Source organism: Lagopus muta, chromosome 2 (assembly GCF_023343835.1).
Source record: "Lagopus muta isolate bLagMut1 chromosome 2, bLagMut1 primary, whole genome shotgun sequence".
In the NCBI taxonomy this organism is placed as follows: domain Eukaryota; kingdom Metazoa; phylum Chordata; class Aves; order Galliformes; family Phasianidae; genus Lagopus; species Lagopus muta.
The window spans coordinates 52,894,451-52,918,474 of NC_064434.1; the positions used below are offsets into that span (position 1 = coordinate 52,894,451).

At 36.9% G+C, this 24,024-nt stretch overlaps 1 long non-coding RNA gene across 19 annotated transcripts in view; it reads right to left on the reverse strand.

Annotated features, from left to right (window-relative positions):
* Positions 1-1,852: 1,852 nt before the first annotated feature.
* LOC125690124 (uncharacterized) overlaps positions 1,853-24,024 on the reverse strand; it is a 76,922-nt gene continuing 54,750 nt past the window's right edge. For 13 of the 19 annotated variants that reach the window (XR_007375517.1, XR_007375524.1, XR_007375511.1 and 10 more), the window contains one exon: positions 1,853-23,096. This is a non-coding gene — a long non-coding RNA (uncharacterized LOC125690124). The remainder of the gene's footprint in view (positions 23,097-24,024) is intronic. The other 6 variants (XR_007375519.1, XR_007375514.1, XR_007375515.1 and 3 more) reach the window with 6 other exon arrangements.

The window sequence follows — 24,024 nt, forward strand, 5'->3', positions numbered from 1 at the left end:
CCTGCTGATTGAAAACCCTATCTATGGCTATCTACTCTTTGAAAATCATGAAGGTTTTTCTGATATCTCACAGATAAGCTGTTAGTGACTATGGTTTCTGTGACAGCAACAAATTAAGACTGTTTCATTCTTTAAAAAGAAAGTTATCGTGCATCAGCACACTCTTTAGAGTTGATCAGTTTACTGTTTGCAAAGCTAAAATGAAAAAAAAGCAAAAAGAAAATGTTTCAGAAATACAAAGATTTTATTCTACTTTACTGATTTTAGTCCTACTTCCACACTTCTTAGGCATTCAGTTCAAAATCAAAATCCAAAACGTATCAAATAACAAGCAATTATAAACATAGAGCAAGAAAATACTACTTACATGTTTAGAAAAAAAAAAATCTGTCAGCTTCCTGCTTGAAAATGAATCATACAGCATTTACTATCCATGAGTTTGAAGAGCTGCTTTCATGTCTGTAATATGGAATTTTAATTTCAGCCTTCAGCCTGGAGAGGAGAAGGCTCTCAGGAGACCTTAGAGCAGCCTTCCAGTAACTGAAGGGGCCCTACAGAAAAGCTGGGAAGACTTTTTATAAGGGCAGGTAGTGAGAGGACAAGGGGTTTTAAAATGGAAGAGCATAGATTTAGACTTGATATCAGGAAGAAATTCTTCACTGTGAGGGTGGTGAGGTACTGCATCAAGTTGCCCAGCAAGGTTGTGAATGCATCGTCTCTGGAAGCATTCAAGCCCAGGCTGGATGGGGCTTTGACCAACCTGGTCTAGATGGAGGTGTCCCTGCCTATAACAGTGGGATGGAACTAGATGATCTTAAAGGTCCCTTTCAACCCAAACCATTCTATGATTCTGTGATTCTATGAAACATGAATACTACAGGTGCAAATGACAGGTGAATGCTATTCTGTGCCAGTGGCTGCAGCTTTTTTGGGGAAATTAAGCTCTGTTCCATGTCAGCAAGCAGAATGGCCACCAGCTCATTACAAGTTACTTTACTGCAAGCTAAAGCTAGCGAGGGTTTCTGGAAAGGATCACATTTAATAATGCTGCAAATATACAGAGTGAAAGAAAGTGAATTCTGATGCCTGTAACTGATCCTGCATGTTATAAATATCTTCTCAATCACTGCTCAGGCAAGAATTCTTATCTACAAAGAGTCTGCTTTGCACACTCACATAGCTGCATAACTTTGAAGCTCAACAATAGATCATTTTATCATTCCAAAACCAAAACTAGTAAGAGTTATTAAAACAAACAAACCAAACAATCAAACACATAAATTATATCTGATGGAAATGGATGGAACTGAACTGGTTGAATTTTTGTATGGAGAGGAAATTTCTAATCTAGTTCCCAATTTCAGCTAGAATTCTATACTTCAGAATATATTCATCAATATCAGTGTACTCAAAATTAAAATGATTTAATTTAGCCCAGCTAGGAGGAAAGAAGTCTTAACAAATGCCAGATTTCTCAAGGTGAACATGAAGCATGCTTTAAAGATCAGTCTGGAAAATCTGAATAAATGAGCACCCTGAAGCACCTAACTGTTCCTACTGGCTTTGCTGTTACTTCTAAATGTGCCTGCTTTACATGAAGGAGGTACACCGCTTAAGTATTAATGCAAAAAGCACAAAGAGATGATGTGATGTCATTCCCCTATTTCCATATCAAATGTAGAATTCCATCACTTTCTAGAACTGACATGCAGCATTACTATATGAAGTATATTGCCTCTATGTTTGATATTATACAGTGACAGCATCTAGCCCAGTGGTTTTAGTTATAAGTTGAAGAGATTATTCTTTCTTACAGCACACAGAGAACCAAAGAGGAACTGAACAAAGTGCCTTCAAGTTTTCCCAACTTCAGAAAGTTGAGACCAGATTTTTCATAGCAATCTGACATGATTGCACTTCTAACCTCAACTCCTAATGAGCTCACCCCAGAAAGATGTGAACAAAACAATAGAAGTTAAAATTCATGTGGCTGCCTGATAAATTAATACATTATTGCCATGAAGAAAGCAGTCAGTCTGAGCATTCATTTTGCTATACTGTAATTTAACTATACGGTAAAAGACAGTTTAAAAAGCTCTTTTTTCCTAGCAGTGTATAACTGAGAAAGACTTAAAACATGTAGCTTCAAACATGACATTATATTTTGCTCCAGTTATACTTACTACTTTGCAGAGGTTCTTGAAACCTCTAAAATGTGCACATATTTTCTGGTATGCATCACAAGTTTGCGAATGTTTGATATGCACAAAGTTATTTCAAAAAGATTCACATTTGATAAAGTACATTATTAAAATATAATTAAATTTAAAATATTCTTAGGAAATATTTCCCTGTTCTTCTCCTCAGGCAGTAGAATGTCATTTACCTCTTCACAATAAAGACAATACAGCATTTTTTCTGTGTAACGGTACATTTCAGTTTATCAGGACTAAATTTCCTGGCATACTTAAGGATTTATTTATCATAATTGAAAACCAGCCACAATCTCACTTACTTTTACTGCTTATAATTGATTTAGAAAAAACAATTGGTCATGTTCTGGGTAATTGGTTAACAAAAGTGTGACAAACATCTGATTAATTTATGCATATTTGGAAAAAGGCCTTGAAACAACAGCCTTTGGTGTCCGATCAACTTTAGGTACACATAGGAAGCGGTAGTGGTGATATTATATGATTACACCTGGAAAAAGGACAAGCATATGCCTTTTACATATGGGAATATAGAGTTGGGCAGAGAGGAACCTGATGTGGTTCCAAAAAGTTTAGAGTCTTACACCTGGGGAGGAATAATTGCATGCATCAGTACAAGGTAGGGGCTGACCTGCTGAAGGGGAGCTCTGCAGAGAAGTACATGGGTGTCATGGTGGACAGCAGGTTGGCCATGAGCCAGCAGTGTGCCCTTGCAGCCAAGAAGACCAATGGTGTACACAGGTGCATTAAAAAGAGTGTGGCCAGCAGGTGATCCTTCCCTCTATTCTGCCCTGGTGAGGCCACATTTAGACTACTGTGTACAGTTCTGAGCTTCCCAGTTCAAGATAGACAGGGATCTCCTAGAAGGAGTAGAGCAGAGGATGACAAAGAGGATTAAGGGCCTGAAGCGTCTTCCTTACAAGGAAAGGGTGAGTAACCTGGGAAATTCAGCCTGGAGAAGGCTGAGAGAGGATCTCATAACAGTTTATTATTATATAAAGTGTGGGAGTCAAGTCAATGAGGGCAGACTTGTCTGTGGCATATAGCAATAGAATAAGGGGTAAAAGGCAGAAACTGGAATACAGGATGTTCTGTACTAGTAGAAGGAGAAACTTCTTTACTCTCAGAGTGATGGAGCACTGGAACATGCTGCCCAGAGAGGTTATGAAGTTTCCTCTGGAGATATTCAAGGCCTACATGTGCGACCTGCTGTAGGGAACCTGCTTTATCATTGAGTTTGGACTAGATGATCTCCAGAGGTCTTTTCCAGCCCCTAAAGTTCTGTGATTCTGTGAATCACTAGAGCAAACTGAAAACGTGCTCTGTGCCTACTGGGAATATGACCAGCCTGATGATCATGCTTGCACAGGGCTCTGCTCAGGTCTGCTACAGAATGCATGGATAGGTGCAGCACACTTTTAGCCTTCTCAGTTTCAGAAGTGGTAGAAATGCAATAATTTCCACATACTTGTGAAGGGATCAAAAATTTTTGCCTAAACATATTAAAAATCCCCATAGACATACACTATTTATCTTTGTCTATTATTTCCTTAGTTCTTTAAAAACTATCTGAGAAGAAAGAAAATTGCTATGAGACCTTTCCTTTTGCTTCAAGATGACAATAGAAATTATGAGAAGCATTTGAATTTCCATCAATTCAACATTAATCTCAAAAACTTCAATGAGTAACGGAATTACAGTGGATTCAAATCAGCATAATTGAGAGGAATATAGTCTTATGCATTATAACGTAGGCTGACTTTTTTTCTTTTCCTTAAGTAATAAATTAGGGCTCATCCAATTACTAGAGGAGAATACTAAGTATTTTCCTCTTTCAGAGAAGAATGGCGGGTAAACTTGCACATACTTCCAATCAGTAGTGGTTAATAAAAATTTGGTATGAGAAAGTCATTCAGTGTCTCTTCAGCAAATATCTGGAATTGATTGCTAATTCTAATGTCAAGTGAAACATTCCCAAATACTGTTTGAGTGAAAATATCAGGCTATATTGAGCAGAATTATTAGACTGTCCATCATTATGTCCACAGCTGAGTTTATTACATTTTGTGTAGGTTTGTTATGTAGCATTTAGCTGGCAGTTTGCCTTAGGCAGTACTGGGAATGGTCTCCATATTGCAATAGCCACTAAACCTCCACAGTACAGTACTGTACAGTACAGAAGTAAGACACTGACACACTGGGTGGAAGACAAAAGACTGGAATTATTTCTGGATGTAAGAGTGCCAAATGTTAAAAATGTAATTGTTTGAACTTCACCTCATAATAAACACTCTGAATTTTTTTTCTGTCACATGTATAACTTATTGAGTGAATTGTAGTTATTAAAGAATAGCTATTAAGTGCTTAAGAGAAAATAATATACTGACATAAACTGTGTGTACAAGAGAACATAAAACATATGTGTGCATGTGGAAATAATTACTTTCACTGAAATTTATATCATACAAAAATATTGCTCAGTTATTGTGCATGTGCCAATAATTTCACTAAAAGGCTGCTCACAGCTTTCAGGAAAAGCATAAATATATTGGTCTCTGTACAGGCTTTACATTTTTTCCTGAACATTTTTAATTAAATTATCTCTATATATGTAATGTTATAATTATATGTTGTAAAATATCACCCAGTGGGATGTGGCCTAGGTAGTCTGTTATTCACATAGGTGAATGAAATCTTAAGTAAGACCATACATGCAAATGCAGAGATACGGGTCCTTAAAGTAACTACTTAACTCACTTCCTTAAAATCAGCATTCAAAGTCACGATGTGGCAACTTATAAGAACAATTTCATGCATACTAATCTCAAGTGCATGGACATATCACACCGTGCTACTTTGCATCCTGTTTTTTTCATTGACTAAGTCAAGGCATTAACCAGTGTGTGCTGCCCAGGAAGACTTTAAAATGTAGTTGGAAGAAAAAATTTCCACATAAAATCTCTAAGAAGTGAGAAGTTAGCCCTTGTATGCTTTTTATTATTATTATTATTATTTTAAATGAAATTAAAGTGTAATGCAGTGTCCTGTTGTTTTCCCACCAGTTCCAGTTAGTCTCAGTTCAGTTTGTGTCAATTCAGCAGATATATTCCCACGAGCAAAAGAGAGCAGAAGGAGAGTCAGGAATATCTATCTCAAAATAGAAGAAATCTCATTTCTAGACAAACTCTTGCTTGTATATATTTACTGTACCTACAGTGATACTTGTATCTGTAGCAAGTAGAATATAGCCTCTGCTCCTGATCTTACAGAAGCATTGTACAGTACAAATTGTAGGCTGAACTCATTGCACTGAACATTAGAATGTGAAATCAGTCATCTGGCAAAATCATCTCAGGACTACATGCATGAAATTCTAAGGAAACTATTTAAACCCTTCAGAAGGAAACCATAACCAAGGTTGTTTTACACTACTTGCAGGCACTGACATTAAAGATGCAGCAATTCTGTGTGCCCACGTCATCCAGAGGTTGTAAGTATACTTACACAGGAATAGGTTGGATAATAGACTGCAGTTCCTGGGAGCCTACGCAAAATCTTAACAATGCAAAACTTGTGACATGCAGCAACAGAAGGAAATCTGCGTTTATTCATAATAAAGCCTTTTCTTCTTCCATCCCTGAATGAAAATAAGTAAAAAGAAAGGAAAAAGAAAGAAAAGAAGAAAAAAAGACTACAACACAATTAAAAATTGTATGAAAAAATTTGAAACTATTCAAAAATATGAATATTTCCTACAGCAGGTGAACCTTCCTGAAATAGCAGTGCCTTTGGCTTCCTCTTGCAGATACACGCTGAAGTTCAGAAGCAAATAAAGGTATGACCAGAGGCCCTTGCACCACTGCACATGTGCATATGGAGGAATGAGTGATTTCTTAAATGTCATACAGATGGCAGGAGTGAAGACAAATCATTCTACCCCAGTTGTCTCTCCATTGCAGATCTGAAGAGCATACAGCCAGAATCTGCATGTCCTCAAAAATCCTTGACATACACGCTTATAAAAAATACTTGTTTCTTAAATGCTTCTTACACACCAGTGCATGATTGTAGCTTCTTAAACATAAATAGGAAAAGAAATACCTTTTCAGATATATGTTACCTTTTTGATACTTAATAAATTTCTAATTAGTAAAGTAGAAAATCATTTCAGCTTTTGATGATGATAGAGTATTCCAGATGTGGCTGGAGCCCATGTATCCATTCCATGGTCTTCACTAAAGCTCATTTCTGCAGCTTGCATCACAAGTTCTTCTCTTGTGAATTAAAATCATTTAATTTTTGAAAATACTGCCCTGTGTTACTGGGTACTGATTATCTTGTTTAATCAGCATCCAAATGCTGCAGGCGCAGGATAAATTCTAGGAGCTTTTCTAAACGTTATGATTTGATGAGGGATTTCACTCCCAAGTAGGAGTATATCAGCAGGTTAGCTAGTGGCTTTGTTAATCTTCTTTATCCTGATATGGTTCAGAAATCATCTTAGATTAGGAAAAAGCATACCAACTGTTTTTGAATGTGCAGCTTCCACACTAATCTATCTACTTATCTGCTTGGCTCTACTCCTTTGGTGTCTTCATTCAGGTCCTTGGGCACCTCTGTATGAGCCCTATAGACAATATATGGTCTAGCAAAGCTATTCTTGAGAACTCACAAAAACCTGTGTACATTTTCTCTCAATTTATCTGGTTCATAGTAATCCCAAGTAAAATTATATATCAGAGATCCTTTTGAAAATTTGAGCTCTAAGTGGTATTGATTCATGCCATAGAGATGGATTATGGGTAAATCAATAGGAAATAACATTTCTTATCTTAAATTGCATCAAATTAAATGAAAATGTCTGCCTCCCTAGTCTTGATGTCTCCTTTTCTTTCTCACCATTTTACTCTTTCCTTCTTTCTCCTTTTCCTCCTCTCCTTGCTTTTCAGTATAGACATTAAATTGTTAACCTTTTATTCCCCTAGTTTGTCAAAATGAAGTCATTCCCTTATTTCTGTAAAATACTAATTAACACTCTATATCATATGTATTCTCCCATTACAAGTCCTTGTTATCCAGTGGTTACACTACAAAGCTTCACTTGCACAAAATTTGGCTCTTTTGAAAGCTCCAAAGGGACAGTGTTGACCCTACATCTCCCTTGCTGAATTTTGGGATCTGCTACCCCCTTTTACTTTGCACAAGAAGACAAGGATAGATGACTACTTGGTTAAAGGGGTTTAGTATGGGTGTCTGGTTTCATAAACCACAGTTTATGTGAATAAATTCATTCACACAGCAGAACTGGTATCTTGCTTATCTACAAGAATCTCCTGATGCTCAAGATCAGCAGTGGTTAGCGGGGCTGCTGCAGAATCTTCAGCAATTTCAGGTACCTTGTTCTTTATTTATATATGAGAGTTCATTCTGTGTCAGTTGTAGATAAGACTGAATACATTTATGGATAACAAAAATTTGCACTAGGGTTGAATATGAAATGCTAGGCAAAACATTCATCTTCTTGGAAGAATATTTATAAAGCTTTTTTTTCATGATCCTGTTAAATAGTTGTGATAACAGATCAATTTAGAATGTGAAACATCTGCCTTTATCTTCATCTTGAACTTCATCTGATTAAGTAATGAAAATGTTTGAACTCCTGCAGCTATGAATCACTAAGTGTAATGGCTGTGCTCATTCTGTAAATGCATACGCTGCTGATTCACCTTACAGACAATATTTCTTAGCCACACTATAATTGCAAGCCATTTTCAACTGCACTTCTGGGAGCTACAGGAAATGTTTAACACGTAAATCTCAGTAATATCTATGATGCAGTCACGAAGCCCAGTTTTACTGCTCTGATAGGTCCCTAAGTCACACCAGGTCTGGCTTCTCTTGCATAGAGCTGTTTGTCCCAGATAGGGAACAGCTCATCATTACAGAGATACCTGGGTTGTACGGAAGGCCATTTCTAATGCTCTGGCTAGAATAATTTTGGTGTAAGCAATCTGTGTAAAACTGCTGCCAACATATGCCCATTGCTTAACAATTCTAATTCCAGCCAATGTTATTGCAAGCACAGCTATTTGAAATCATTTAAGAGCAAGTGCCATTTTCCGAACTATGTTTCTCTCCAAAGAGAAGACAAATGAATCACTGGTGGTAATTAACAAGACTTATGTTAATTAAATTCTACTTTGGCTGTAACTCATAGAGTCCCTGCTGCAAATAGAAGTTTGTTCAACAGCTGTACCTGCAGCAAACAACATCATACTTTAATAACTGCTCTGAATTAAAGTTTTTGTTGCAAAAGCACCTGCGTAACCCCTGAGTACTCTAACAGTTCATTGAGCAACAACGAGGTTTTAAATATAATGTCTATTTTCTTTCCTTTTGCAGTCCTTAGTCATACAAAATATTGAGATAGAACAATCCATACAGGATGTATGGAGAGAGTTCTTTTTCCAACCTGTTATTAACAGACATGTGCGTCCATAATTTTATCTATTTGCACAATTATGTTACAGGAACAGATCTTAAAAACAAGTGTAACATACCTTGAATATTTTCTTATTCTCAATTTCACTTCTGATTCCACAGAAACAGATGAAAGGCATAAAATTATTTTCATTTGTAGCTTTTCATAGAAGTACGGGCGTATTATGAATCTGATTGAGTCTACAGACACTTTTTGGCTACATGTGTATTTCTTATCACTCATTACAGGGATCAAGAACATTTTAAAAAGACTGAAATTGTTTTTTGGGGTGAATTTTTGACTTTGAACTTCCAGATTACAGTCTGTACAGATTGTTTGCAACATTTTTGTATATAACAGAGAACAAATTAAAATGAAATCAGACATAAGAAAATATACTTTAACCTAAATAAATTTTAAACAGCTGAAAGAGAGTATTTAACTTAAAGTACATGAGTCAAACTTCCTGCTGCTTTCAAAAGAAATATAATAATGCACTGCTAAAAGTGTCAGGAAAGGAAACGTCAGCATAAGGTTCAGCAAGCACAGGAGTTCTTATGTTTTTGTTGCCTTTGTTTTTGTATGTAAATTAATGTGTGTCTTATCAAGTTGATTTCTGGAAAATAACCAACCAAAAAGCAACAACAAAACAAAACAACAACAGGACCTTTCATAGACAGTAGCTTCTTCCAGAGGTTGGATAACTCCAGGTCATAGAGTGAACATGAGAGATGGCATTCACAAAGACATATAATACAAAAAAACGACTGTGGTCTTAAATGTAGCAGCTGTCACTAGTGACGGCCAACAGTTTTGAGGGGGATAACAAGGAAGAGATCCTTCCTGTACAAGGTTAAAAATGGACAAAATTGAAAATGCTGATGGTGGACTGTGAACTTCAGGATATTACAAATGGCTTCCTTGTTTCCTTCTCTTCTTGGACTAGCCAAGAAGTAGAGCTACAAAAGAACAGGCATCTTGGGAATGTTTAACTTCAAGATGAACACAATCGCTGCAGTCACCATTAGCAACAAAATGCTTGTATTTTGTATGTTGAACAGTATCCTTCAGAGGAGACTTCTGGAAAATGTGAATGGTTTCTGAAACTATAACATTCTTTACAGATTAAAAGATTTAATTTTCACAATCCTTTCCAAGGCAGCTAATTTCAGTTTTCATCAACACTTTCCAGAAACTAACTTTGGCAGTAGACTTGACAGCCAAAGCAGACCAAAGCACTCTCTATTAAACCCTTCTGCCTCTTCACCCTCATCTTCCTTCTCAAGGTGCTGAAGGTTTTGTCTCTTTGAAGCCTCTGATACAGCCACTGTTAAAAAACAAGACCTGAAGTAAACAGATGAGCACTGCAGTATTGCTCAGAAATATCCTGCAAGTTAGCTCTGGATCAATAAATGCTCTTGTAACACTGTGATGCTCTACCGACATATCTTCTCAGCTGGGCCAATTAGCTTATTCAGATTGCTATGTTAGTGTTTCTATACAGCTTTTGGTGCCCAAGGTAAGTTGAATATACTTCTAAGACACTGCATTATGTTGTACAGACATATTCAAAGATGAAAAATAACAAAATATATGAGAGAAAAGAATAAAAAGGGATAAAGGCACATTGTGCTTTCAAACGTCATGATCAATATCACTCAACAGAACAAAAACTCAAGAAACATAGTTTTCCATTGTCAAATGCACCATGCTTTTCAAACAGATGAATGATTGCATTAGTCAATAGAACTATGAACAGAGGCAGTGTGGAAGGGAGAAAACACTTTGAACTGGTTGAATCAGGTTAGGACAAGGACTTTCAGAGGTTTTTTTTAAGAAATAGGTTCTGATTTTTATAAGAAAACAAACTTTTTTATTATATAGGAGCTGTAGATTTCTACAGAAAAATATTGTTAATTCCACACCTCTAGACTTGAAATGAAAGTTCATCTTTCTCCCTAAAATGCCCAGACTGTGGCAACTGGGATTTCTCAATGAGCTAAATTGCTTTTCTCTCATTTATCTTTTTCACTCCAAGTATGAAGGAAATTACTCTTCATATGGAACAATTTTTCCATGAGAATTAAGCAGTGGATAGAAAACACTTTTCACTTCCCAAAACCATGTATTATAACGAAAGATCATTTAAATTGAGTTTTAAAATGTTACTGTCAAATAATTTAGTGCCCAGTGATGCAAGTTCTTACTCATTCTATCAATCTAATCTGCTTTCTTGAGTGAATACATTTGTAGGATTTAGGACGTGACCTGTAAGGTGAGAAGTAAGCTTTTAATTGACATAAAGGAGCTCAGACTTTTTAATGATCATTCTGCAGGCAAACTTCTTCTTTCTTTTCTTAAAGAGGTCCATTGTGTGATTTGATAAAGATCTGCAAAGAAATGTTTTTTCTTTATGAAGATTTTGCCACTCAAAAATTAAATACTACTTTATTCCATATAGCACTTAGCATTTTCAAGATATTCATTTTTATACAATAATGAGTTAGATTTTGGCAGAGTAATGTCTGGGTTAGAGCAGCTATTATGCATTGAATTATAGATCGGATGTATTCTTGGATAATACAGACTCTCCCCTTTAAATATTATTTCAATCCATCTGAAATTCATTCAAAAATGCTTTTGAATCCAGTATTTCCATCTACACATTAGAGAAAGAAAATTTTATCATATATTTCATAAAAAGACTAACATTCCTTGAAGTCCATTTTCTTTTCAACCTAATGCTATGAAAATCTTAATTATGGGACTTAAGCCTCACTTCCTTTTTTCTTAGTGTGATTTTATACTAATAATAATGCATGATGCCCACATTTTAATTAAAATATTTTGTATTTTAGTAACACCTTCCACTGAAATATATCACTTCCACATTTTAAGATCAATATTACTATTGTCAAAGTATATAAATATAAAAAAAGACTTTCAAGAACTAATCTGTGGAGAAAAAAAAACAGCACTCACTCATATGGAAATCTCACCCCTACAAAACACAAACAAAAGCTGCAAACCCACCAACACAGAAACAGAAATCAAACCAATTTGACTGGTTTGATCAAACCAGTTCTTTGCTTTAAGTTAAAATGCTTTCACATATTTTATATGTGCATACTACTAAGGAAAATTCTGTCTCCAACAAGAATGGTAATAAACTTACAAACATCTCTTCTTTGAACCATAAAACTTGCAAGCAAAAGATGCAGGTCAAGTGTGTCGTTCATAGTCTACACATCCATACAGAAACTGAACAGAAGAATAGAATAGATTTATAAAGGAAAATGTAAAGAAAGGTTCAACACATGACCAACATGTAAGTGACAGAATTATCTATCTAAAAAATTGAGGCATTATAAGTAGCTCCTGATGTTAATTCCACTTGGGAGTGCTGGCAGGATCAGGATCTGAAATAATTCCTGCTTTTCTAAGCCTGCTTACATTTTATCTCTCTATATTTCAGTGTTCTACCTATTATTGCATTATTATACTGCTTATTAATTGTTAATTTACATGACAAGTATATCAAATTACTGCAAACCCTTTAGCTAAAATTCACACCTGGCATTCCAGTCTTTCTTTGATGATTTCAGGATGTAATTTTTTTCCCAATGGGTCCACATATTTTTTTTTAAAATCAGTTTACCTGCAGTCTTATTTCCCAATTTATCATTCTGGCCACAGAAGGTATATTCATTAATAAGAGTTAGATTAAACCCACAGTAGCAGCAAAGCGTCCATGCATATTCAAACATCACAAACACTCTGAGTAGAAGCGTTTCCTCTGACCACACTGCGTTTAGCACAAATTAAATTCACATCACAGTGTGTTCATGACCTCTAGAAAAAAAAAAAAAAGAACTAGGAGAGATGTAGGATTGGTTTTGAAATAGCTGCCTAATAAATTGTAGTTTAATGAAGAAATGCATAGCTCAAATATTTATATGGCAATACTATTCAGACATACGTATATCATGGGGTGAATTGTGTGTCAGTAAGAAATAGTCTACTGGTCCCCTGAGAAACATAAATTACAGAGCCATAGGAGAAGAAAAAGCTAATGAAACTGGACAAGTAATGGACATACAGATGTAAGCACGAGAGCTTTGAGGTGTACTTCTGTAATCTGATAATCTGAAATGTCTTCACAGTGAAAAGGGAAGGAAAGAGGTTAATAAAGGTATCTGCTTAGGTGAAATAGACATCATAAAAAGAGGAAAAGAGGCATAAAAAAGCTAAGACAAAATGAGATATAGTGTAGATTTTAAAAGGCTCAGAGAGGAATTCGGCACTTGTTTTCTATTGCTCTTCAGCAGGAGAAAGATGTCTTTTTTTTTTTTTGGTAATGCTCTCTTTTTTATAACACTGAAAGTATTCTTACCTCATCCTAAGGATGCTATTTATCTATACATCTGATTTTCTGCATGTGGACTCTTTCACTTCAGGAACATTGTCCATGTGAAAAGCAGATTTGGTTACTCATCTGGAATTTCCAGATGTTCAGAAGCAGTGATGAAGGAGAAGCTTTGGCTAGGCTTCAGACATCTGGAAATCCCACACGGGCAGATATTACACAGGCATAAATTAATAGCACAAATGTTTCAAAGTTTAATTGGTCCTGGATGTACTGAACTCACTGGAAAATGTTGTCTGTTACATTCAAGTTAACTTATGTTTAAGAAATATGAAGAGATATGAAGGTACTAGTCCTGTATTGAAGGGTTCTAACTGAGGTAATCATAGGAATGTATAAACTTCATAGGGAGTATGTGGAATTCTGATGAGCAAGAAAAAGCATAGATAAATCTGTTTGTCAATGCTACAATTCACTGTACTGCAGAATGAACTGGATATCTAAAATATGGATGAGGAATGGGGCCAGTATCCTGTTGTTATTAAAGTCAGAGGACTTAGCTGCTGCCCAAGGGACTCGTCTCTAGTGCTGCTGAAGTCAAAAGAAAAAATCATCTATTTCTGTGAGTGCTTGATTGGATTTCAGAGATGAATAAGGAAGATAGGTGAGCTGAGGAAAGCCATACTTTTGTTTGTGATTGCCCTGAGCATCTGTACTCATCAGTGCTGTCAGTATATTAAGGAGAACTTCAAACATTTTCCACCAACAGTGGAACACTTGCAAATGCTAATTTTTGATTAGTTGGGATGACAAGTGGGGAGGATGGGGAAGGTGAGAACAAAAGGAGAGCAATAATCTATTGCCACCTGGTATCCACAAGCAGAAAAAATTAGACACAAAGAACGATGGACAATCAATGGTAAGACACCTTGCTGAAGAACAGAGCAAATGAACAGACAGCAAGTTACGTGCAGTTGGTAGAAGCAAGCTAGGTGAAAGAGAAGAAATCTTTCAGTGGATGAGACAGAAACAGCACTCAGCCAAGTAAAGGAGTACATGTTCTCCAAGCCCAAAATGTTCTTGGCAGACCTGGGGCAAGCCACCTGTCTCCTTTTTCTTTCTCTCTCTGTTCTTCTCAAGTTTCCTTGCTATCAAGCATTGATTTTTGTCAACATAGGAACTTGTTAACACAGAGAGTTGCTCATTGAACAAATAATATTTCATTTTCCATAAACAACATGTGCTATATACACATGTATATGCATACATATGTGTGTATATATATATAGCTTACAAATTACATATATACAGAGAGTTACAAATACAAATACAAATATTTGTAACCTGATTTGTTTCTTGTTAACCTAGAAGCTCTAGAATGTAAAGAATAAATGCATAGGACATGTGAAAATTGCATTTCAAAGAGTTGATTAACTATTAGGAGGGATGACTGGATTTTTCTCCTAGAATTGTTTCAGGTTTAGGGCAGCCAAGACACAGCGAAGAGTCATGTACATTCACCCAAGTATTTTATGTGCCATTAGGTCTCTTAGAAAGGTAATTGTAATTTGTTTCCTTTGCTATTGGTAGAAATGCTCAGAGAAGCAAGATTTAGAAATTCAGGAATGCTTTTTAGAAGATGTGAGAATTATAGAGGTGAGCAATTTCAAACTTCTGACAAGAAAACCCAGAATAAAAAAAATATTTCTTTATCTTGACTGCAACATCTCTTGCTCTCTCCATGGACTTATTTAATATGGATATTCTCCTAGATCAGTTCAGAAGATCATAACAGCCTTCCATTTCTCATGATTTTCATTTAAAATATATGTTTGCTGTCCCAGAAATTCAATCCAGGAAGAAAGAAAAATTGATAAACAGTGTGTTTGAGATTGCGTCTTCTAGTAAGAAAGACCAGAACTGATATATAAAGTGTGAGGTGACCTTGACCACTGGGGGCCCACTGAGCTCACAACCAGTTTTACCTTCTCTGGTGCTTTAGGTCTGTTCCCCTGAATCCTTTTATTTCACTCTGGCCTCAAGCATATAGACCACTGTGAGAAGGTAGGTGCGTTTGCAGAGAGTCCATTTTATCTTTCCTTTTGGGTGGCTGATGATTGGCCAGAGTAAAATTCTACTAGTACAGGACTTGGGGAAGGAAATGTTCCTTGCCTTGTCAAGGAGACAGAGAGCACCTGTACCTGCACCTGTGGTCAGGAGATCAAACACAATCTGCCTTGACCAAAACAGTTCTCTAGAAGTCCAAGCAGTAGGTCAGCAAAAAGAGAAGGCTGTGGCTCACTCAGTAGCGCTGCCAGGAGGATGTCCATTCCTTCTTGCCCTGGAGACAGCTGCCTCAGGTCCCCCTCAAGCACAGCTACAGCCTCCTCTGTGCACAGTCTCCAGTGGAACTGAATGTCCTCCAGTTGCTCTGCCTGCTACCCTGCCCTGCCTCTTCTGTGGCATGTGTAAGTTTTAATTTGAAGGGAGATGTGTGCCCATTTGTACACACCAGTACATCCAGTCCCAGCATGCAGTGAACGGAACATTCGAGCTATGCTTTTAATAGCGCAATAAATTAGCACAGCTGTTTAATTCAAAACAATCTGTTTACTTGCTCACATGTGACTGTGGAAAGATTACAGGAAATTAAAATGTCTAAAAATAGAAAGAGTGCCAGGGAAGAAAACAATTATACAGTGCAACGTGACTTGGTGCTGGCCATTACTCTTACCTGTGAATCATAAAAAGCTGCTCCTGGTTCTCTCTTCCACCCTCAATGCTCAGCTGCTCTTGAATGGAAAGCTCAACATTAAATCAGCATATCTCCTTTTTTCCTATTTACTTGAGAGCAGACCTGGAGCCTCCCAGCCTCTGCCTTCTTGTCCCAAGAGCTGCCTTGAGTGAAAATGGACTCGTGTAAGCCTACAGGCATCTGCTGCACTTTGGGCACCCCCACGATGGCTAGCTAAGGCCTGAAGAGATGTGTGACCCAAGGCAGAGCCAAGCACTTTTGGTCTATCACTGCAGCTCTTCAAGAAGACGAGCCATTCTGAATTCTTAGCAAATCTATACCTTTCCATCACTTCACTTTGCAAAAAAAAAAAAAAGTGGTGCTAGTGCCTGTGCTGGTGTTCATGAGTCACCTCTCTGGTTGGATGTAAATCTCTTGCACGGCATTCTTGAGCTTGGTGTCTCCTGGCTAGATTTGGTGCCTTTGGTTCAGAGGGAAGCACCCTGCTACCAGGACCCCAGCATGGGATGCTGAGGGACTCTGCTGGGAGACAAACCTGCTGAGCTACAACTCCGGGAGTAGATATCAGCACAAGTGTCTCCTCCTATTATTTATGATTTACAAGCCAGGAAATGCGCAGTGTGAACTCCACTTTCTTATTGACTATACTATTTTTCTGAGTACAGTCTGATGCAAAAATAGATTGTCAAGAATATACCACAGTTTCTGTGAAAATATTCACATTTTGTACTAGTATTAGAAACTGCAAAAAAAGAAAATCTTGCTGCCTGGACATTCCTCATTCAAGCGACTGAGCAAGCTGTAACTTCCTTGGGCTTTTTTGACTGAATTTTTTCATGTAAATTTATTCAGAAGTAAGCCATTTGTAGAAACTATCTTTCTAAGACATCTTCCTTTACTCATGATGGAGGGAGGGAGAGAGAAAGAGCACTAAAGGGTAATATTTTAGACACTGATTTTAAGGATAGGTGATCCACACAGGAATGGCAGACCTCTCTTTGCATTAATTGTAGAGGACTTTAAGAATAAACAAACTGAAGTGTGGGTCTTTGAAGGAACTAACAAAAATCTAGATGTGTAATACACTGGGTTTTTTCCCTCTCTTTCTCCTTGACTAAACTTGAACTATACTTGAATTTGCTTTCTAAATTGCCTTTTTCTTCATCTTCAGTAATTGCTCTTCAAACTCTGTTCCTCTGCTCTCAGCCCCTGTGGCTTACTTAACAGTTTAACTGATTGCTTTCAGCGCTCAGGTGTCGCGTTTGTACAGTACAGTAAAAAATTTGTACACAGGGCAGGCATAACCTTATAAACAAGGAAAATATTTCACTGTTTTTAAACTAATACAATTATTGTGAAATTCACCCCAGTGCTTCAATTATTATAGTAGCTAATATTCTAATAAATATCTAAGACCTTATTTAGAGACTCCTATACTTTATTTGCATTGCATAAAACCTCTAATAATACTGCTAGTTGCTGCTGTGATGGGGACTAAATAAGATGAAGAATATCTTATTTACAGATGAGTAAAATGAAGTATGAGGTACAGATGAGCAAGCTGATAAGTTGTGGCATTCTCAGTCCTATGAAACAGCATTCTAGTAACCTGGAAATAATTCAAATACTGCATTATAATAATCCGTAACTTAAGCTGTTCCTGTTTTTAGGATTTCAGTAGGACTATTCACATGCTTAATGTAAGTAACATATACAAAAGTATTCACATTTAGGACCACAGTTATAGGTACTTAAAGTGGACATCTCAGTAATTAACACAGGAGAAAGACAAGTTCAATAAACAGAAGCAGTAAACAGGATCCAAGTCTACTGGTTGCTTACACAGTACAAGGGATAAAGCGAACCTCAGGTAATTTTCATTCAATTAAACAGTGCAAGGAGAGTAACAAAGCCATGTAAATTCACGATACTATCAACTATGCTAAACAAGGCAAAGCACAAGGTGCTGCACTCATGGTGCTTTGACTATCGGACCCTGCCAAAAATACAGGACAGTCCTCATTAACACTTATAAACACCCACAGGGTCAATGACAATAGGAGAAAGGGCAAGAGGTGAATAATAATGATGTTTCCTTTATCTGAGACAGTGAGCCTCTACCACTAGTATCTGAAAGATATGAATCAACGCAGCAGGAAGAAGCAGGAATGGCAAAGCCTCGGCAGTGGTATCAGGAGACTGCTTTGACAACTGACCTGATTTGCATTCAAAGCAAAAGTATCTGAGTTCCTTCATGCAGACATGGTAACACAGCAGCACACAGCTTTCTGTGAGCTCATCTTCCCCATTTTTGCAGATCCTGAGCAGATTATGTTAGTCCATACTTATATGTCCAAGAACACCAGGATTGCAAGGAAAGGGACATAAAATGCTAACGAGGCACAAGGTAGTGAAACAATACTTCATGCACAGATTTTTTTCAGCGTTAAAACTGCAGTCCTAGTTCTGGGAAGATTTTGGAAAAGACAGGAAGAGATTATATTTCTTAAGGTAGCAGTGCTTCCAGCAAACTTCACTTTGGACCGTATCTTACAAACACTAATGAATTCAAGTATCAAATTGTAGCTCTGTCAAGTCAGCGTTGTTCTTATTTAACATATAAGAGAACAGAGGTAGGGGAATGTAGACAGCGTTATTTTCTTGCCACGCTCAGAGATAGATACTATTGAGATTTTCAGTGGATCTTGAAAGTTTTTGCAACAAACAAATGCACTGTCAGTCATTTAATTCTGGCACTTGGAACTTAATAGAGCAGGTAAAAAAAATCAACAAAAGCATATGGAGGACTATTTTTGTTGAAAAGAACATTTTAGACTGTATATGATTTGCATGTGGTTTCATGTAAATGAAAGTAAAATTTGTTTCAGAAGCAGTATTTTAGAAGATAAAAAATTTTGTTACCTGTGTTTCCATAAGAGGTAATCCTGTCTGCAGATTCTTATAGACTCAGATGGAAGAAAAGGATCTGATGGAAACATACAAGTCAGTCAAGAAAAAATAAAGAAATAATAAAGTAATGAAGATCAGCATGTGAGAAAGTAATCTGAGCACATTTTTCACCCAAATACCAACTAACTTTCAGAAATTGTGCACTTATCTTGACTTGGAATTTTCATACAAAGAAATGTGGAAGAATCTGATTCAAAGATCTCTCTTTACCTGTAAAAGAACTAGAGAGTCTTGATGGGAAGAATCCAAACAGTTCAGCAATCATCCCTTGAAAATTTCAGATGCTAATCATGTCCTCATTAACAATATGTCAGTGATATGGGGATTCAACTGAAATTACTGTGATGACTTCATGCTAATGGGTATTTAAGTAAAAGGTAAGACATTAATCAAAGATTAGAGGAATGTATGCTAAATTATTATGATATATGTATAGCTGAAGTGTTGAAATGGAAAGACATTTCTTTCTTGGAAGAATAAAAGTAAAAACCTAGAGGAAAACAGATTCAAGGTAAAAATACATCTGAAGCTGCTGAATGACTTCTTTTATTTTCTATCTGCATTTTTCTTCTCCCTGTGGGAAATAAGTCATTTGTCTGGAAGAAAGTATTTGGAATCAGCAGTTTGATGCTAATATATGGAGGATCCAAATGAGCTTTATTGAGCTGGCATCATTTTGGTAGTTAAAAGAATGCAAATTTTCTTCCAGTTTAGAACTACATTTAAGACCTTTTTAGTAAAGCCTCAAACTTGCAAATGTAGGGGTGGTGGATATTACCACTGAAATCTGACTTGAAGTTCAGTTCATATGTAAAGTTTTCTTAGGAGCCATGTATAAAGAAATCAGATGATGCAAAGAGTAATTCTGAACATCTTCTATGGTGCCTTTGGCTGTTTCTGTACCAGGAGAGAACTAACTTAAATTTTTCCTCTGTGAATTCGAGTCCTTTTACTGGAAGGGAGACGAGTGGCAGCTGTGGCCCCGTGTCTCACAGATCCCTGAGGGGCAGAGAGGGCTACTGAAGGCTGTAAAACAAGGAAACAAAATAGAACAGCTTGAAACTTGTTCTCTCCTGTATAAGACAAAGATCGCCTTTGGATCACAGGGCTATAAAAATAGTTCCAACCTACTTCTGCCTTTTTTAGCACTCCAGTCTTCTGACAGCCTATTTGGGCCCAAAGTTAAGTCACTCTGCAAAGGAAAATCTCTTGCCTGAAAGCTCCCCATAGGCTTGAGCACTGGAAACACACTGAAAAGAGAATAGCAGGAAAGGAGAAATATTTATAACAACAACTGTATCAGCTCCAGCCCCTCCGCCAGGGCTTTGAGCGGACAAATGAGTCAGACCTGTGTGAAGTCAAAGCCCTGGTTTTACAGCTGGCTACCACCCTCATAGCATGAGAAAATAAGGTTGATCTGGGGCTCCTGGCAATCACTTTCTCAGCCTGCATAGAGAAGCAAACAGAAAAATTTGCACATCTTTTTCATTCAAAATGATTATTTTCTGCCAGACAAAAGTACTACTCTGATCAGCTGCTTCTGCTACTCTGTCTGTATTTTTCTGTACTCTGAGGATCTTTGTTAGCTTCCCCGGGAAGAGGTTTTGGTCACAGAGACCTTTGTTTTGCCAGTTAGGACTCCTTCCCCTGCTTGGATGCAGATACTGCTCTCTGTTTCTCATTTTCCTGAGTGCCATTTTCTCCTAGAAAAACAAACTCATTTACAAAGTTCTGTGACTTACCTCCTTTTCCCATGAGATGCTTTCCACTGAAACCTGTGTTTCAGCTCTAGCTGTAGCTCTAGTTACCTAAGTAGAAATGGTGTCACCCAATCCTGTGCAAACCACCTGGTCACTTCTGAGGCCTGACTCTAAAGCTGTATGTAGCAAATCCACAGCAGGAGAAAAACTTGAGGTCTTACTTCTACATTTGAGAAATTTATTTTTTTAAAAAAATCAAGATTTAATGTCACTACCAGGGACACAAGGCATTTTTAATGCTTTTAAATTCCACTGCTAAATTCATGAATCTACTTCAGGCAAAGCAATGGTTGCTGTTTTGTTTACCAGTCTTGAAAGGACTGAAAGCCCGCAGTGACACACTAGATTATGTAGATCTCATTAGCATTTCATTAATACTCCACTTCTTCTCATTAAAATCTCAACCTTGTGTAATTTCTCTGCCTCCCTCCTCAGATAAGAAGGCTCAGATGCAGAAAGTTAATGGAGTCGGGCTTTTTCCCCATTTCTGAGGTACGCTTGCTACAGGCACTTGCTGAGCCCTGTCAAGCTGATATTTTTAATAATACACTATGTTCTTATTAGTGCTCATGTCTGTGAATCACATTGAGCTGAAAGAAATTTCCAGCAGTTGTAGATTCCCTGCACAGCTTGCTGTAACTGCCCTAGCAACAGGGATCTGATGTGACATGGGTTTGTGTAAAATGTATGCCTCAAAAAATCTCTCCTGACCTTTTGAAAGATGTGAGTCTCAGGTTGGTGAAGACAGGGCTGCGTGGGTTCCTGAAAGTCTCGTCCTGCTCCCACATATCTACAGGGCATACATGGATGGATTTTAAGGAAAGGTTCTTCATCAGTAGGCAGTGGGCATGGCACCAAGTTCAAGGAGCGTTTGGACAACACTCTCACACACATGGTTTGGATTTTAGGTGGTCCTGTGTGGAGCCAGGAATTCAGAATCTTTAATGATTCTAAAGACTTTCTTAAAAATGACACTTCAGTAAACAAGATATGCAGTCTGGCAGATAGAGAAGCAACCCTATAATGAAAACAGTCTTTTTGTCTTCTGTATGATGCCATCTGAATATCTGGGTGTTCCAAGCAAAATCTTTAAAAGTGAGAATACTGTACATTCCTTCAATAATAATGCACAGTATCTGCAAAGTCTGGAACTGGAAGGGAAAAAAAAAAAAAAGCAGGAGGGGTGAGAGAGAGAACTTTGAAGTGTCTAGAAAATTTCCTTTTTTGGTAGCTTTTTCTTACAGCTGAAGAGTCTGCCATTTTCACTGATTTTTCTGAAAGAGGAGGATACTGTTGTTGGTTTTTTTTTCCTTAAGCATTGCAGTAAATTGCAGTCTGATTGGTACTAAGTAGTAGGGCTCATGGAGAAAGATGTCTGTCAACTTTGGATAAGGATCTACAGATCATTATCTATTATACTCCATAAAAAGAATAATTTGCGGAGGTAGAAGAACATAACTCTGTATTAAATCTGTCAGAATTATAGGCTTGTCAGCCTTTAAGGAACTAGTTACAAATAATCAGTAAATACTTGATTACAGGCTATTTTTGTTACAAATTATTTTGATGACCACATGCATGCAGCCTCCACAATTGCTTTTTTTTTTTTTTTTTTTTTTTTTTTAAGTATGAATTGGAATGAAAACTGTTTATATCTTGTGAGAACAGATTTTGTGTTTTGGTACCAAAAGATCCTGGTCTTTAATAGGACTTCAAAGTGCTTCCAAAACAACATAGCAAAACCAATAGGCCCCTCATGATTATGATTGTAAATAATCATAGAAAATAGTTATTTACATTACTCAGTATGTGTATGCGTTTAAAAGAGGGAATTACTAGAGAACAGTGACTTAACATCACACAAATAAACATCCATTTTTTCACTGGTCTGCTACAAATAAGTTATGTGTAAAATATGAAAAGATCAAAATCAGATCAAGCTGTGATCATCCAGAGAATGGTAAACAATTTCTTGAAGTTGCTGGTGGTTGTTCCATCAGTCTTTATAAGAAGGTCATTTTCTCCTGAGTGAATAATGTTTTAATTCATCAACTTCCAGTGATTTCATACGTCTGTATAAATAGAAATCTTCCCACTTAAAGGCAGAGATGAAAATATCCACACGACAGCAGTGTCTGACACAGGAGTATGAAAAGCCATAAAATGTTACAAAAGATTTGTTGCTGATTGTGGAAATTGTAGGGTAGTTGGACTTTTTAAATCAGTACTTTTACCTGTGTGTGTGTATATACACACATAAAAATTCTGGAAACCTAATTATTCAAAAGCATTCCTGCATCCTCAAATAGAATAGTATGGATGCTAACAAACTTCTGTTCTCTGGAGCCATTTCCATTGTTGAAAAATACTTTGTCAAATTAATGCGAGATGATTATTAGTTCCATAGCATTTATAAGCTAATAACTATTATGGCTCTATCTATTTGTTGGATGAAACATGCAAATGCCTTCTCGTATGAGATTGCAGTCCCTTACATGGAGTTGTCTCTGTTGCTCCAATCACATTGCTTTGCTGTCTAGTCCCAAACCTACTGGAGTAATTGAAAAGAATTATTTTAATTTCAGTGGGATTCAAAACATGCCTTGAGCAAGTAATCATCTGCAAATAGTTCATCTTCTGACCCAAAAAATTCATTTAGCGTTCAGCTTAATGGAGTATTTAATTAAAAAGCACCATAAAGGTGCAAAATAAGGAATATTTATTGTTAACTGGCTGAATTTCATCTGGAAAAAAACAAAAAAAAAACCCAAACCCAATAAAACAAAATCAAGATTTAAAGAGCATTGTTTCTTCTGGCAGGCAACTAAGCTTACAGAACATCTTTTTCCCTGACTTATGCCTAAAGTGTGGTGAGCCTCAGGCAGTCCAGAAATACTCATCTACATAAATCATTTAATACAGTATAATTTTCATGACAGTCCTCAGAAGCCTATCGCAGTGCTTTGACTAAAGATCTTACATGTTAGAAAAAAGTGAAATATGGTGTTTGAACACCTTCCATTTAGTTTTGCAAAGTTTATAAATTAGTTTCTCCACCTACTATGAACTCAAGTACTACCCCAGGGAGATCCCCTTGGTTTTTGCAGTGCACTGGAGGCACAAAGAACATACCCATACAAACTGGTCTCATGACCAGCCACCCTTTATGTCTGAACTGCCCACTCCAAAGACAAATACAAGCAAGCTGACTCAAGCTCAGTCTATGTCCCACTTGTAGCACTCATGTACCTGAATCAGCCTCTAAAATTGAAGAGTGACTTCGGTTTTCAAAGAACAGAGGTTTTTCATCTTTCATGCTGTTCTTTCTCTTTGGATGTTATGTTTGATAAATATAATTGTTCTTTGCAAAACCTACTACAAATCACAAAATGGAGAAAGCTGTGTCTATTCTGACCATTAATGAAACCAGATCATTGATTCCTAGTGTTACACAGTGTTCCTGAATGCAGTTAATTTAT